Below are 12,363 nucleotides of genomic sequence, written 5' to 3'. Positions count from 1 at the left end.
GGAACTTTATTAAGTCAAATAGGTGCAAATGCTCATTTGTTCTGCAGGATCTCATAAGTCTCATTTCACGATTTGTTTGATCTTACTTCTATTATTTCTCGACACAGCTCTTTACCTCTCTATTTTTCCCATATTGTACTGCTTTCCTTATTTTGTAATAATAATAATAATAATAATAATAATAATAATAATAATAATAATAATAATAATAATGCTTTAAGAGGGCTCTTCAATACTTCGGAAACATGTATTTATCGAGATGTACGCCAACATATATATTTTATAGTTAATTCTTACTTTAAAAATTAGCCAATGAAGCTTAATCAGGAGGGGCGTGACCCTATCACGCAGAGATTTATGTATTAATTATTTTGAGTGCCTTAATACTCAAACCTTGCAGCTTCTTCATCAAGTGATTTGGTAGACTATTACAGAGGCAGTTACTGTAACCATTTCTTGCGATTATATTTTCAGTACTTTTTAAAGTTGTCATATTCAAATACTGCTTTATGAAAGGTACATTTCGCAGATGATCCTATCTTTTTTGCACTATATTTGCCATCATTCTAAAGTGTTCCTCAACTAACACTCTTAGCGTTTTTCACTTTTTTGACGTCTGAATTTTATTTTCATTGTTTTGATAACTAACTTCCGATTCTTTTATGCCCATCCAACCTTTTTCATACATTATGACGTTCTTTCCTTTGGGCATAATTATATTTAGCACTGTCTATAACCAAATGGAAGTATAATCATCTAGAGAGAACTCCTATTTGCTTCATGCTATTTCTTAATACGTAATAATTCGATGGTGTATAAGTTAAAACGCGGTCTTAGAACACTCCTTTGTGGCACTATAATTGACAAGGTGTTTAATATACTCTTGTCATTTTTAATTTGCTTTTCTACAGATCGGGGATATTAACTCGATTTTATCAAACCCAGATTTGCCGTCATTCATTACGACTGATTCATTCAGTTGGAACTTCTCTGATTAAGAGACCTGCAATAGAATGAGCGTTAAAGCGACGGCTGTGGGTCTTTTATAACAACCAACTGTCGCTCTTACACAGTACTAAACCCTACAGTTCAGACGGAAGGCAGGGCTTAACCGGGCGCTCAACCGTCCTCTTTTATCCGGGTTCAGATCTGGGATGAATAAATGAATTTCCACGGAAGAGTCGCGGGAAAAATGAATGCGACGTACTCTGAAAAACCTAACACAAGGCAAGAAACGAGACACGGATTTGCTTATTATCTGACCTCGTGACTAATAATTACCTGATGTGAAGAGATCATGATATGCCGATCCCTCACTTGTTTGAAGAAAAAAGGGTTTCAGCAGACTTCTTCTGGCCTTCTGCGGGAATAGCAAGCTATCCCCCCCCCTCACCAGGAGGGGAAACGGAATGTGGAATGCAGCGGAAATGAGCAGACACATATACAATACATATCAATGATCGAGGTGGGAACTTATTGGTATAGAGAGAGAGAGAGAGAGAGAGAGAGAGAGAGAGAGAGAGAGAGAGAGAGAGAGACTGGGCTTCTTATCTGAATCCTTTAAAATCTATGTTTTTTTTTTTTTTTTGTTATATTCAATTTTTACCTTGGCTAGTCGAAATGTGTGTTATAACTAGGGAAAGGAAAATCGGAGAGACCGACACACGTACACAGAAGGAATAATCCTTTTCAAGGAAGAAATGTCTGTCACGAAATCCTTAGAGAGGACCACCGAAGACCGTCCAAATCCTTCTTTAACGATGTGGCCCCATTACCACACTAATCCCGTTGTTAGGACTCGATTAACCCGCTCTTCCTGGAAATCCTATGCTCCTCTAATCAACAGGGACTTCCTTTAATTTTTAAAGGTATTTAATTTTCTGTCTTTATTACAGTAATACTCAAAGATACTCAAAGACATTTTGTTCATCTTATGACTTTAAGGGTGTGTGTGTAAGCTTTAGCAATACATACCCATATATTTTTTCGTTAATTACCTGCTTACCAATCTTATCGAAAATCTCTTAACTGGTTTAAGAAATGTTTCCAGAGAGAGAGAGAGAGAGAGAGAGAGAGAGAGAGAGAGAGAGAGAGAGAGAGAGAGAGAGAGAGAGAGATATAAAAAAATTAAGGCGTCACAATGCACTTCATATCCTGAATATAAAGAGTAAAGAGTATAACAGAATGAAACCAGACAACAGAGAAAATGAGAATGAAACGCATTTCATATTAAGAATTAGTAGCCCACCAACCAGCCCCAAATGCCCAAGTGTCTTCTCATTCACCGATTTAAGGTCAGATAATGTCATTACCATAGAATACAAATTTTCAGAGTATACAAGACTGAGTAAATCCCATAAAGCACGAAAATTATATTTATTTAGCTTTTGAAGGGGCCATCTGCATTCCACTTCAGAATACAACAACAGTTGCATCCTGAAGAGAAAGGAGATGGTCCCTCCTCAAATAATCTCCCTCTTCTTGAAGTTTCCTTCGGGCCCAAACCCTAATTTGACTTTTCCTGTGTCCACAGCGCCATTGTTACGTAAGAGCGTTGAGTTGTGTCCTATGGGCCTTTCCACAAATGAAGCATGTTTTTATATAATACCTAGTCTTTTTTTACAGCAAATCCATCACTAAATTAAATAAAAGTGAAATGAACTAAGTAATGGATGAATGCAACAAAATAAAGAGGGGAAGAGAAATTAAAACACGCTTCTGTCAAATGAGAGAGAGAGAGAGAGAGAGAGAGAGAGAGAGAGAGAGAGAGAGAGAGGAGAGAGAGAGAGATTGCTGAACATAAAGTGAGAAGCAAGACTGTATCTCGACACCTCTGAGAATCACTACCCGTAATTACTATGTTCCGTCTCGAGTTCCATCCTCCGCTTCATATCAGACGACAGGAAACTGACCCTTATCACAAATAGATACGAAAATGAAATCGCTGACTGGAGAGACACAGTTTTCTCTAATTGTGCGTTTGTGTATGTGTGAAGGAAAGTGAGAGTAATGGAAGGTGGTGGGTGTTTTCAAAGTTAATGAATAACTTTCTAGCATCAAACCTTATCGCGGATTAAAAATACAAATATAAGTACTCATAGAAAACCATAAAGAAACTAGGTCGGTTTATCGTTTTCTCAGAGACTGCGCTCAACTCTTATAATTCCGTGTTCTTTCTCCTTTCCTTCACTTTCCTTTAAGTCAATGCTCGATATGGGAATCAGATTACCAGTGCCCTCGGTATCAACAAAAGTGCAGGAAACTTTTTGTAGTCCATTAATTTATACGACATGGAAATTTGCTTTTAAATTTTTTTTGAGAAGTTTGTGAGAAGTCATTATTTTATTTTCCCTGCTCTAAAATTATTATATTGTTTATTAGATAAAATTACAAATTTATTTTCATGTTCTTTTCTTATTTCTGGGAGGGTTCTCATCATATTTATAAATCGTTTACCAACAGCTTCCCACAGCTAAGTCGATAGGGCGGGGGAACTGCAATGCAAGAAGACTCAATTCCGGTCTTCCTGTCAAATCCCCGTGATTTCATAGAGAGCCACTTTCCCTGTTTGAGTACAGAACGAAGGAGTCTCCAGCTCATGATGGCCTAAAAACTGGGTTTTGTAATAATACTGAAATCTTCCAACTGACATCAGCTGTTTGGTACAAGCGGCAGTATATCAGATCGATTCCCAAAAGCAGAGGAGTCCAGTTAATTAATCAAATTATAACTTGACTACAAAATAGAAGCAAAAAACACGGCGTTGGAAGCGATGCCGATGAAAAACAATTACACGAATACCTCTGGTGTAAAAGCTTATACGTCGAAACATTGTTAACTTACGTCAGGAATCATAAGTGCGCGATTAACCTTTCTGAAAGTGAAAATCCACAAGTGTGTCTTTTGAAGTACATTTTGCTAAATTTATAAAAAGTGTTCGTCTACTTAAGCGGCAGACCTCTTCAGGTTAGGAGGTCTACCGCTGTGCAGACGACAGCTTCTTTTTTATTTAACAAAATATAACTTACAAATCATAGGAGTAATTTTAAATTTCAATGTTCATCTTTACAATCACTTTCTAGATCAAACTCTGAGTGCATGGTATTAATCCATACTTCTGTATTAATTCATTCTTGTCATCACGTAGCCCTGCGTCTTGCCTGTCATATCTAAATACGGGATGTGGCCACCTCTCCCAAAGCAAGAGTAGCACACTATGCTCAGGAGTATGTCAGGCGTTTTGGATAAAGCTTACGGATATCTGCATCAGAAACTGCACGGATTGACCGGACGGAGCCAGTTGTAAAGAAGAATTGGAATGTTTCTTCGTGGATGTGGTATGTAATGGATGTTTGGAAAGTTTGCAAAGAATTATTACTGGCTTTAGTCACTTCTGTTTGTAAAATGTTTTTCGTTACTCGATCTGACCATTTCTATTGCCTAAACTGAGCTTTTTTTTCTTTTCACACTCAAAAAGTTCTATATGGAATTTCATGATTACTGCCGCTATGATTACATCTATGTCAATTATTTATGGCTAAAAAAAAAAAACAAAAAACAAAGAGTAAATATCCCAGTAACACCGAAAATAAAAGCTTACAGCTTTATTCTAATGCCTAGCAAATTTCAAAAAGACAGCAATAACTATATTAGCAGCAGGAATGAATGACAGCCAAGAAAATAAGTACCGGAAAAATGTTTTAAATATCCCGATTTATAAGTGCCAAGGATAAACTGTAAATAGGAAACTGGACACTGGAGATTTGTGGAAGATAAAACACAAGAAAGAAATATTTGGAAGAATTTGAATCACGCGGCTTTGGGGGCGACGATGATGATGATGATGATGATGATGATGATGATGATGATGTCTCAGGATGTCGTTACCGAAGCAACAAAACATGTGGTCACAAACACGTACTTCATCCAAAACTGGAAAAGACCTTGCTTCTTATGTGTGTGTTTTCCTGGCGTTAAAACACCAAGAAGAGGAGGAAATATTAGATTTGTTTATATTTTCGAGGAAATAAATTACTTTTTTTTATAGCAATCTCTTCAGTGAAGACAAGGACGCCATTGAGAAACCCAGTGTGGAAAATGAAATGGGCGAAGGATATCTTAAGAGATGCAAATAAGTTCTCCCATCAGCCTGGAAATCACCAGGACCTGTCCTCGGGGAGTGAGAGGGTTAGGGGACCCCCGGGGTGTTGCACAGGCGCTATGGGGCATCCAGTAGGAAGAGGTGTCGAGTCTTCTCTGTCGATATCCCACTTGGAAAAATTCGGGTCCTCCCGAGCGGCATCAGGCCAGGCATAAGCGACGGGTCTCCCTTTGGAATACCAGTCAGGGAAGAGGATGGGGGTCATATTTAGCCGTAATTGGTTTTAAATAAGGGCGCATCTGATGTGTTTTTGAAGCCCCCTTGAAGGAAAAATATGCATGAGAATTCCAACCCCTCATAAATGTTTTGAGGTGAGGGATCAGTGGCTCTCTCTCTTTCTCTTTCTCTCTCTCTCTCTTTCACTTACCACACAAGTTTGCTAAACATTACAATAAAACACCTTGCATTTTAATAAGCAGTACCCTATTATATAGCGCGCAACGTGTACCTTTTTTTTTTTTGTTAGAAAGGCACAGTCAACTGGTAAAGAACAGCACATTTAACTATCAAAAGTCTTAAAAAAAAAAATACGTAGCAACACATTGTGCTCAGTGCCAGTAAGATTTGCAAAATTACTTAAATATTGCCCTTATTTTTGAGGCGACAGATGTATACTAGTATATTCATAAAACTCTGCGCATACCCAAACAAGAAAAACGAGTTTAATTCTGAAAAGTAGGAAATAGCTGTATTGGAAAAACATCGTCATCGATCATTCAAGTAAAAGACCTGTGAGCATATTTTTCAAAATATTTATCTCGTTGTTGACTTGTTGCAGACCAATAACATGTGTTTCAACCGTCAAGAAAAGCCGGCCAATTTGATATTAAATCTCTTTCCTATGTTAGAAAATGTTAATGCACTGAAAAATGAACAAATTAGAATAATTCCTGAAATGCCATTTGTTACCTCAGTATTTTGCAGATAAGTTCTTTGTAAAAACTAAAAAAATTAACTTAATGTTCAAATATTACTTTTATTCAGATAAATTTCTTAAAGAACCTCAGATCCAGTAAATTCATATATATACGGTTACTCTCTAAGAATGAAATCGAACTCAAATTCAGAGAGAGTAGACGTTCATTACAGAACTGATTAATGAAAAAATAACTTGGACAGGGCTCCGGAACAAGTATCGGACAAGTTCTTCTCAAAGGGATGAGCAACACGTACATCTGCATGAGACAGAGCAAGAGATTGAACAGCAACAGTCGCCCCAGGACTCGTGTGCTCTTTGATGAATTGGTTACTGGGTTGTCCTTCTCGAAGATTGCAGGACTGGAGCTTTCAACTGTTTGCTGTGAACGCAGAATTCCCAGTGTTCGCGAGTCATCACCTCGAGTTGATTACGTCCCCGTCTTTGCACCCATCGTTTGTTGCTACTACCGACTGAATGATTTACTGAGGCCTCCGGGTTATCGTGGTTGGAGAAAAGGCCGGCTTTCTAAAAGCAATGGTGTTATGGTGAAAGACCAGAAACAGATGTCCAGACATCGTTCAGAGGAAACTAGAATTGTCAGAAGTTTCTGAAAATAATCTCGTTGAAAAATCAGTGAAAGAAAACATGGCGAAGCTGGATAGCAGTTTAGAGAATGACAAAACTACGGGAAATAATGTCAAAGAAAAGGAAGACCGGCCATTCTGTGGCATGGTACATACAGTAAAACAACAACAGCAGCGGAATCAGAACTGGGAGCAGTTATGGAAGTCTTAAGATATGGTTGTCATTCGAATAGGTGACCACCATGGGAAGCCAGATGCAGCTGCCATGTAATCTTCTGAGATCATCTGCAGGGGCATGGTTATGGGGTTAGGAACCTCATCCTTAAAATAGATCCTTAGATACTTCTGGAAGACGTTAGATGATCGACATGACTGGCGATGGGTGATGTAGGGGTTCAAGGAACCAATGGAGCAAGTAAATTAAACGATTAGAGAAACTTGACTCATACAGGCATTGCACAAACTCGTAAAAAGGTGGTTCATGGCAGATGCAATGCTGGAAATATGACATTAATATGACATACTCCCTCTGCAGTGAGCTAAAAAGAATGACAATCAGCAATTAATTAGAAGTAAAATGAACTTAACAGAAAGTTTATAGTTTTTCTTTTTGTTATATGAAGGGGATCGGTTAATATGAAGAATATTTCAAAACACCATTTACTTTTAAATGAAATGCGCATGTATCTGACACTCTAAAGAAACCACTTTGAGCACTTGGGTATCATCATATAGAAGCGATGTTTAGGAAAATACAATTCCCGCTAAATTACAGCTACTTTAGAATGCAAGGTTCCCAGTAAATTATAGATGCTTCTTTAAAAAAACTGTATTTCTACGTGATAATACTTTTACCAAGAGAATTTCAATCACCAATGAAACCTAAATACCAAATTCTAAAGTAATTTGTATTTTTCCTAATATATGAACCCGTGCTTTCACATTTGGAGTACTCATTCTTGGCACTCTTAAGCTGCTACTGAATCTTCTCTAAAAACAAAATCCTATCATTAGGCCTATGGTCACACGTGACCTGACACAACCTGACTACTCCATTGTGTAAACCAGCCCATCTGCAGCCACCCTCCAACTCCTGTATGGAGAGAGACTGAAACTATGCAGGGTGGTCAGAGGAGTGTAAACTTGTACACATGAAAACGTAGGTTCATATGTTAGGAAAAACACAAATTACTTTAAAATTTGGCATTTGTTGTGACAAGAATACAAACCTACGCTTTCATATATGGAGCCTCACTTGGAGGCGGAAGGTTGATCTCTCATCAGGCTGCCAGGTGGGTTTGTCCCTCCCAGATAATTGGGAGGGAGTCGACACCTCTTACACCTCGAGACAGAAGGATGTGAAGGTTGATTGTCTCTTCCAGACCCCTGCTCTCAGGACCTGGAGGACTGAGTGGTCTTTAATGCTGCTGGGGGTCTGATCCCCCTGATGTTAGGGCCCCTCACTCTGGTTGGTAGAGAGTTGCTGTTGTGATCAGTCTGGCATGCCCTGACGATCACTTCCTCAACCAGACGGAGATAGTATTTAGCGAAATCTCCCTCTTTTCCCGGCCGCTGCTGATGAAAAGTCTCCAATAGGCCAGTCTGTGAGGGGTTGTATGCCTGAGGTAAGTTCTCAAGGACCTCACTGGACACAGTCTTTTTTACCCCAACAAAGTCCTTCAAAGAGAGGACAGAGAAGCCATTGAAATTTGGGTTATGGGAGGCAGGATTCTGGTTTTTGCCACGAATTCTGGAAGAAAAGTGAGACTGAGTGACGACCACCCATGGGTGTGGGAGACAACATATGAGGAGGTGTGCAACTTCCTCTACTCGCTTGGAAGACAACGAGGCTAGTAGGAAGACTCCTGAGAGCAAATCCTGGTCCGATGCCTTCTTGAGGGGTCATAGGGCAGCAGTCTCAGGGTGGTGAGGACCTTGGTCACATTCCACTCACAAGGTTTTAGTTCTTAAGGGGTACAGCTCTTTTTGAAATGCTTCAAATGCTTCACCATGATTGACAGTTCTCAGAAGGATGAAAGATCTATGCCTCTTGGTCTGAACACTTGGGCAAGGGCAGCCCTGTATCCCTTGATTGTTGTCACAGAATGTCACTCTCCTGCCACAGGAAGATGAGAAAATCCAATACCTCCCTTATAGTCATTTTGAGTGGATTAAGACCCCTCCAGCTGTAACAATGATGGAAGACCTTCCCCCTTTCCTAAATATACCCTGAAGGATGACAGTCTGAGGAGGGTCGGAGATGACGCTGCAGCTTTCTCCGAAAATCCTTTCCCTCTGAAGAGTTGCCTGACAGCCTTCAATCATGAAGTTGAAAGGAGGCTACTGCCTAATGGTACCGACCGTTGTGTTCTTGTTTCAGTAACCTGGGAGGGAGAGGAAGTTCCCTCAGTATGCTGACTACTAGATGGAGGAGATCTGCATACCATTCTGCTTGGGAACACTTTGGTGCCATGAGAGTCATCCTTAGCCCCTGGGACATGAACAGCCTGTTGATGAACTTCATCAAATGACTGAATAGGGGGGAAGGCGTACAAGTCCATGTTGTCACAAGGGTGCTGAAGGTGTCCTGCAGGACGGCCCTTTGGTCAAATACTAGGGAACAATACAACAGTACTTTGTTGTTCCTGGCTGTGGTGAACAGGTCAAATGTGGGACCCTCCCACAGACTCAGCAACCTGTTTGCGATGCCCTGCTCTAGTGACCATTCTGTACCTACTATGTGGTCTGCCCTGCTTAACTGATGTTCTTCTTTTTGGGGATATACCTGGCTGTTAGCAGAAGTCCCATGGTTTCTGACCACTCATGTATCTCTACCGACAGCTTGTTCAGTTTGTTCATATATGCCACCACTGTGGTGTTGTCACTCATCAAAACTGTGGCCTTGTCCTGGAGCATGTCCTGGAAGTGTTGTAGCACCACTTAGACAGCTCACATCCAGGAATTTGATGTGTTGCCCTTGTTGTTCCATGCTCCAAGTCCCTGAAACACACATGCCATTCAGGTAAGTGCCCCAGCCCCTTCAGGATGCGTCTGAGTATACAACATCTCTGGAGGTGGCTGACTTAGTTGCACTCCCAGCAGGTGGTTCCTTAGGTCTCTCCACCACTGCAGGTCTTCCAACACCTTGTCCATTCCACAAATGAGATTGGACTTCTGCACTGTAATCTTCCTTCCCTTTCATCAGCCACTGAAGGGATCAGACCCTTGCTCTCCCCCTGAGTACCAATTTCTCTATTAATACCAGGTGGCCTACCAGCAACTGCCACCTTGACTGGTTGGAGGGTGTGCGACAGGAAGGGGTCGGATACATTGATCAAGTTTGCCAACTGTTCCTGGGAGGGGTAAGCTTTCCCCACCACTGTGTCTATTGTCATACCCAAGTATCTGATGATCTGTTTTGGTACAAGGCCTGACTTCTTAAGGTTGACCAGGACCCCCAAATCTCCGCACAGTGCCAGGATCTAATCCCTGTCCTTCAAAGCCTTCTCTGCCGTGGGTGCCAGGATGAGTCAGTCATCGAGGTACCTCCTCAGTCTGATACCTCGCCTGTGTGCCCATTCTGACACTAGCTGGAAGACCCAAGTGAAGGCCTGGAGGGCTGTCGCAAGTTCGAAGTAGAGAGTCTTGAATTGGTACGTCACTTTCTGGGAGACAAACCGTAGAAACTACCTGGAGGAGGGGTGTATCAGGGATGTGAAGGTAGGCATCCTGCAGGTCTATCGAGATCATAAAATCCTCTTCCCTGATCGATGCCAGTACCAACTGTGCTGTTTCTCTTTTGAATGGCATGTGCTGTAGGAAGAGGTTTAGAGCTGACAGATTTATGACTGGTTCCCCTCCATACACTGCCCATCAGAAAGAGGCGACTGTAGAAGCCCAGTACGACATTCTTCACTATTCACTATTTCTATCTCTTCCTTCTGCAGCATGTCTCTGATTTCCTGTCGCAGGGCCCTCCCCTTGAGTAAGTCGCTCCAGTAGGAGGGGAGCTCGATAGGTTACAATAACACAGGAGGCTTGTCTGCATGAAGGGAAGTACATATCCCTTCCTGGGGGTCCAAACTGTCCACTCCTCTGCTTCGAGCAGCTGCCATACCGACCCACTTGTGCCCCAAACGCCCCCAACTGTTGGCAGCTCCGGAGGAGGGGACTCTGTACTCTCATTTAGAACCTCATCTCTTCCCCCTCCTGTTCCATCTTCTGGGGTGGAATGGTAGTCAGGACTGAAATTACTGCGCTCATTCTTCTAGCCCATTACTTTGGAGTGTCGCCTAATTCTGCTGATGATACTGGGGGGACAAATGACGTCTTATGGGAGGCAAATGTCTGCTATGAGCCAAGGATCCTGCAGACAGCCCTCTAACACCTTGCTTTTGTGATACTGAGGCGAGGGAGTCCTTTACATCATCTCTTCTCTCTTCCACTACTTGTCTCATCACTCCCAGATGGAAGTAATAGGGTAAATCCAGGAGCAGGCTATTCCTGAGACTTAGCCAACTGTTCACCAAGATTTGTTTCTGGACCAAGGCCAGGAGCAAATCCCTTCTCCTTAGGATGATGCTGACCCATGCATGTGCCACTTGATTGACGATGTGGGACAGGGTCTTCCCCGTAGGGGCCATGTACTCCCTCATAATGTGCCACTTTGAGGGAGGGGTGACTTCTTTCATATCCCTCAGTCATGCTCGTTGGCACCTATCCAACCATGAGGCAACTATCAAAGTTCTCCTCAACATCACTTCTAGGGTCCTCATTTCAGTGCAGGTAAACTTTGGCCCTTGTTAGTGGAAGCGTTCTAACGGTACGTTGTTTGAGAGTCTGCAGATGGTCGAGTCTAACATCCTAGGAACGGTAAAAGTGTCTTCCGGAACGTAATACTTGGCCTGGTGGGGGAAGGAGGAAAGGAGTAACTTATCCAGTCTTGGGGATGCTAAGGGCCCCCTATTCCCCTGCTACTAGGCTGTCCAATCTCCTCATGATGTCTTGAATCAATGGGGACCAGGGAAGATGAACCGCCTGTTTAGCTTCCGAAAGACGCTCTGCCATCTGCTCCAAAAACGAGAAGCAGGGAGACTCTTCTGGTGTGCAGTAGTCCAACTCTGTGAATCTCAACTTCCCTCTGATTTGGAGGATGAACTCCATAAACCCCTTCTCTTTGTCCGATACTTCTAGCAGGGAGGGGTCTTCTTCATTTTTTATTTCCCCCCTTCCCCTGGGGTCTTGGGACATCTACCTTCAGTCCTGGATGACAAAGAAGAACTCCAGCTGGAGACTGGCCCTGTCTTGACCTTGTTGTTCCCCAGGGCGGGGCTGTCTTCGACCTTGCTACAGTCTGCTGAATGGTCCAGTAACACCTTACGTTGGGAGAAATGATGACCATGGATAGAACCGTCCTAGCCCCATGACCAGTGCTGGAAATGAGGTGAAGCAAAGCAGGATGGAGCTCTGTCCCGATCGGGACTGGGGACTTCTCTTGGAGGAATAGAGTGATGAGCCATTTCCGCAATGTTGCTGGCCCTGCACTGATCTATCAGGCTGTCATTGGCTAGCAGATCTCCATGACAACCAGCCAGCCAATCAGGTTTTAGCTGTATTCTGTCTGAGAAGGAACTTTTGCTCAGAGAAGCTGACGATGACATAAGTGCATGTGTTACAGGGAACAGAATCAACACTTTTTT

At 42.1% G+C, this 12,363-nt stretch overlaps 1 protein-coding gene across 1 annotated transcript in view; it reads right to left on the bottom strand.

The window, feature by feature from the left end:
• LOC136847456 (histone-lysine N-methyltransferase SUV39H1-like) overlaps positions 1–12,363 on the bottom strand; it is a 933,410-nt gene that overhangs the window by 563,843 nt on the left and 357,204 nt on the right. The window lies entirely within an intron of this gene.

This window comes from Macrobrachium rosenbergii, chromosome 16 (genome assembly GCF_040412425.1).
Source record: "Macrobrachium rosenbergii isolate ZJJX-2024 chromosome 16, ASM4041242v1, whole genome shotgun sequence".
NCBI lineage: Eukaryota > Metazoa > Arthropoda > Malacostraca > Decapoda > Palaemonidae > Macrobrachium > Macrobrachium rosenbergii.
Note: the sequence above shows the minus strand (reverse complement) of the source record. Positions and strands in the feature narration are given on the sequence as shown.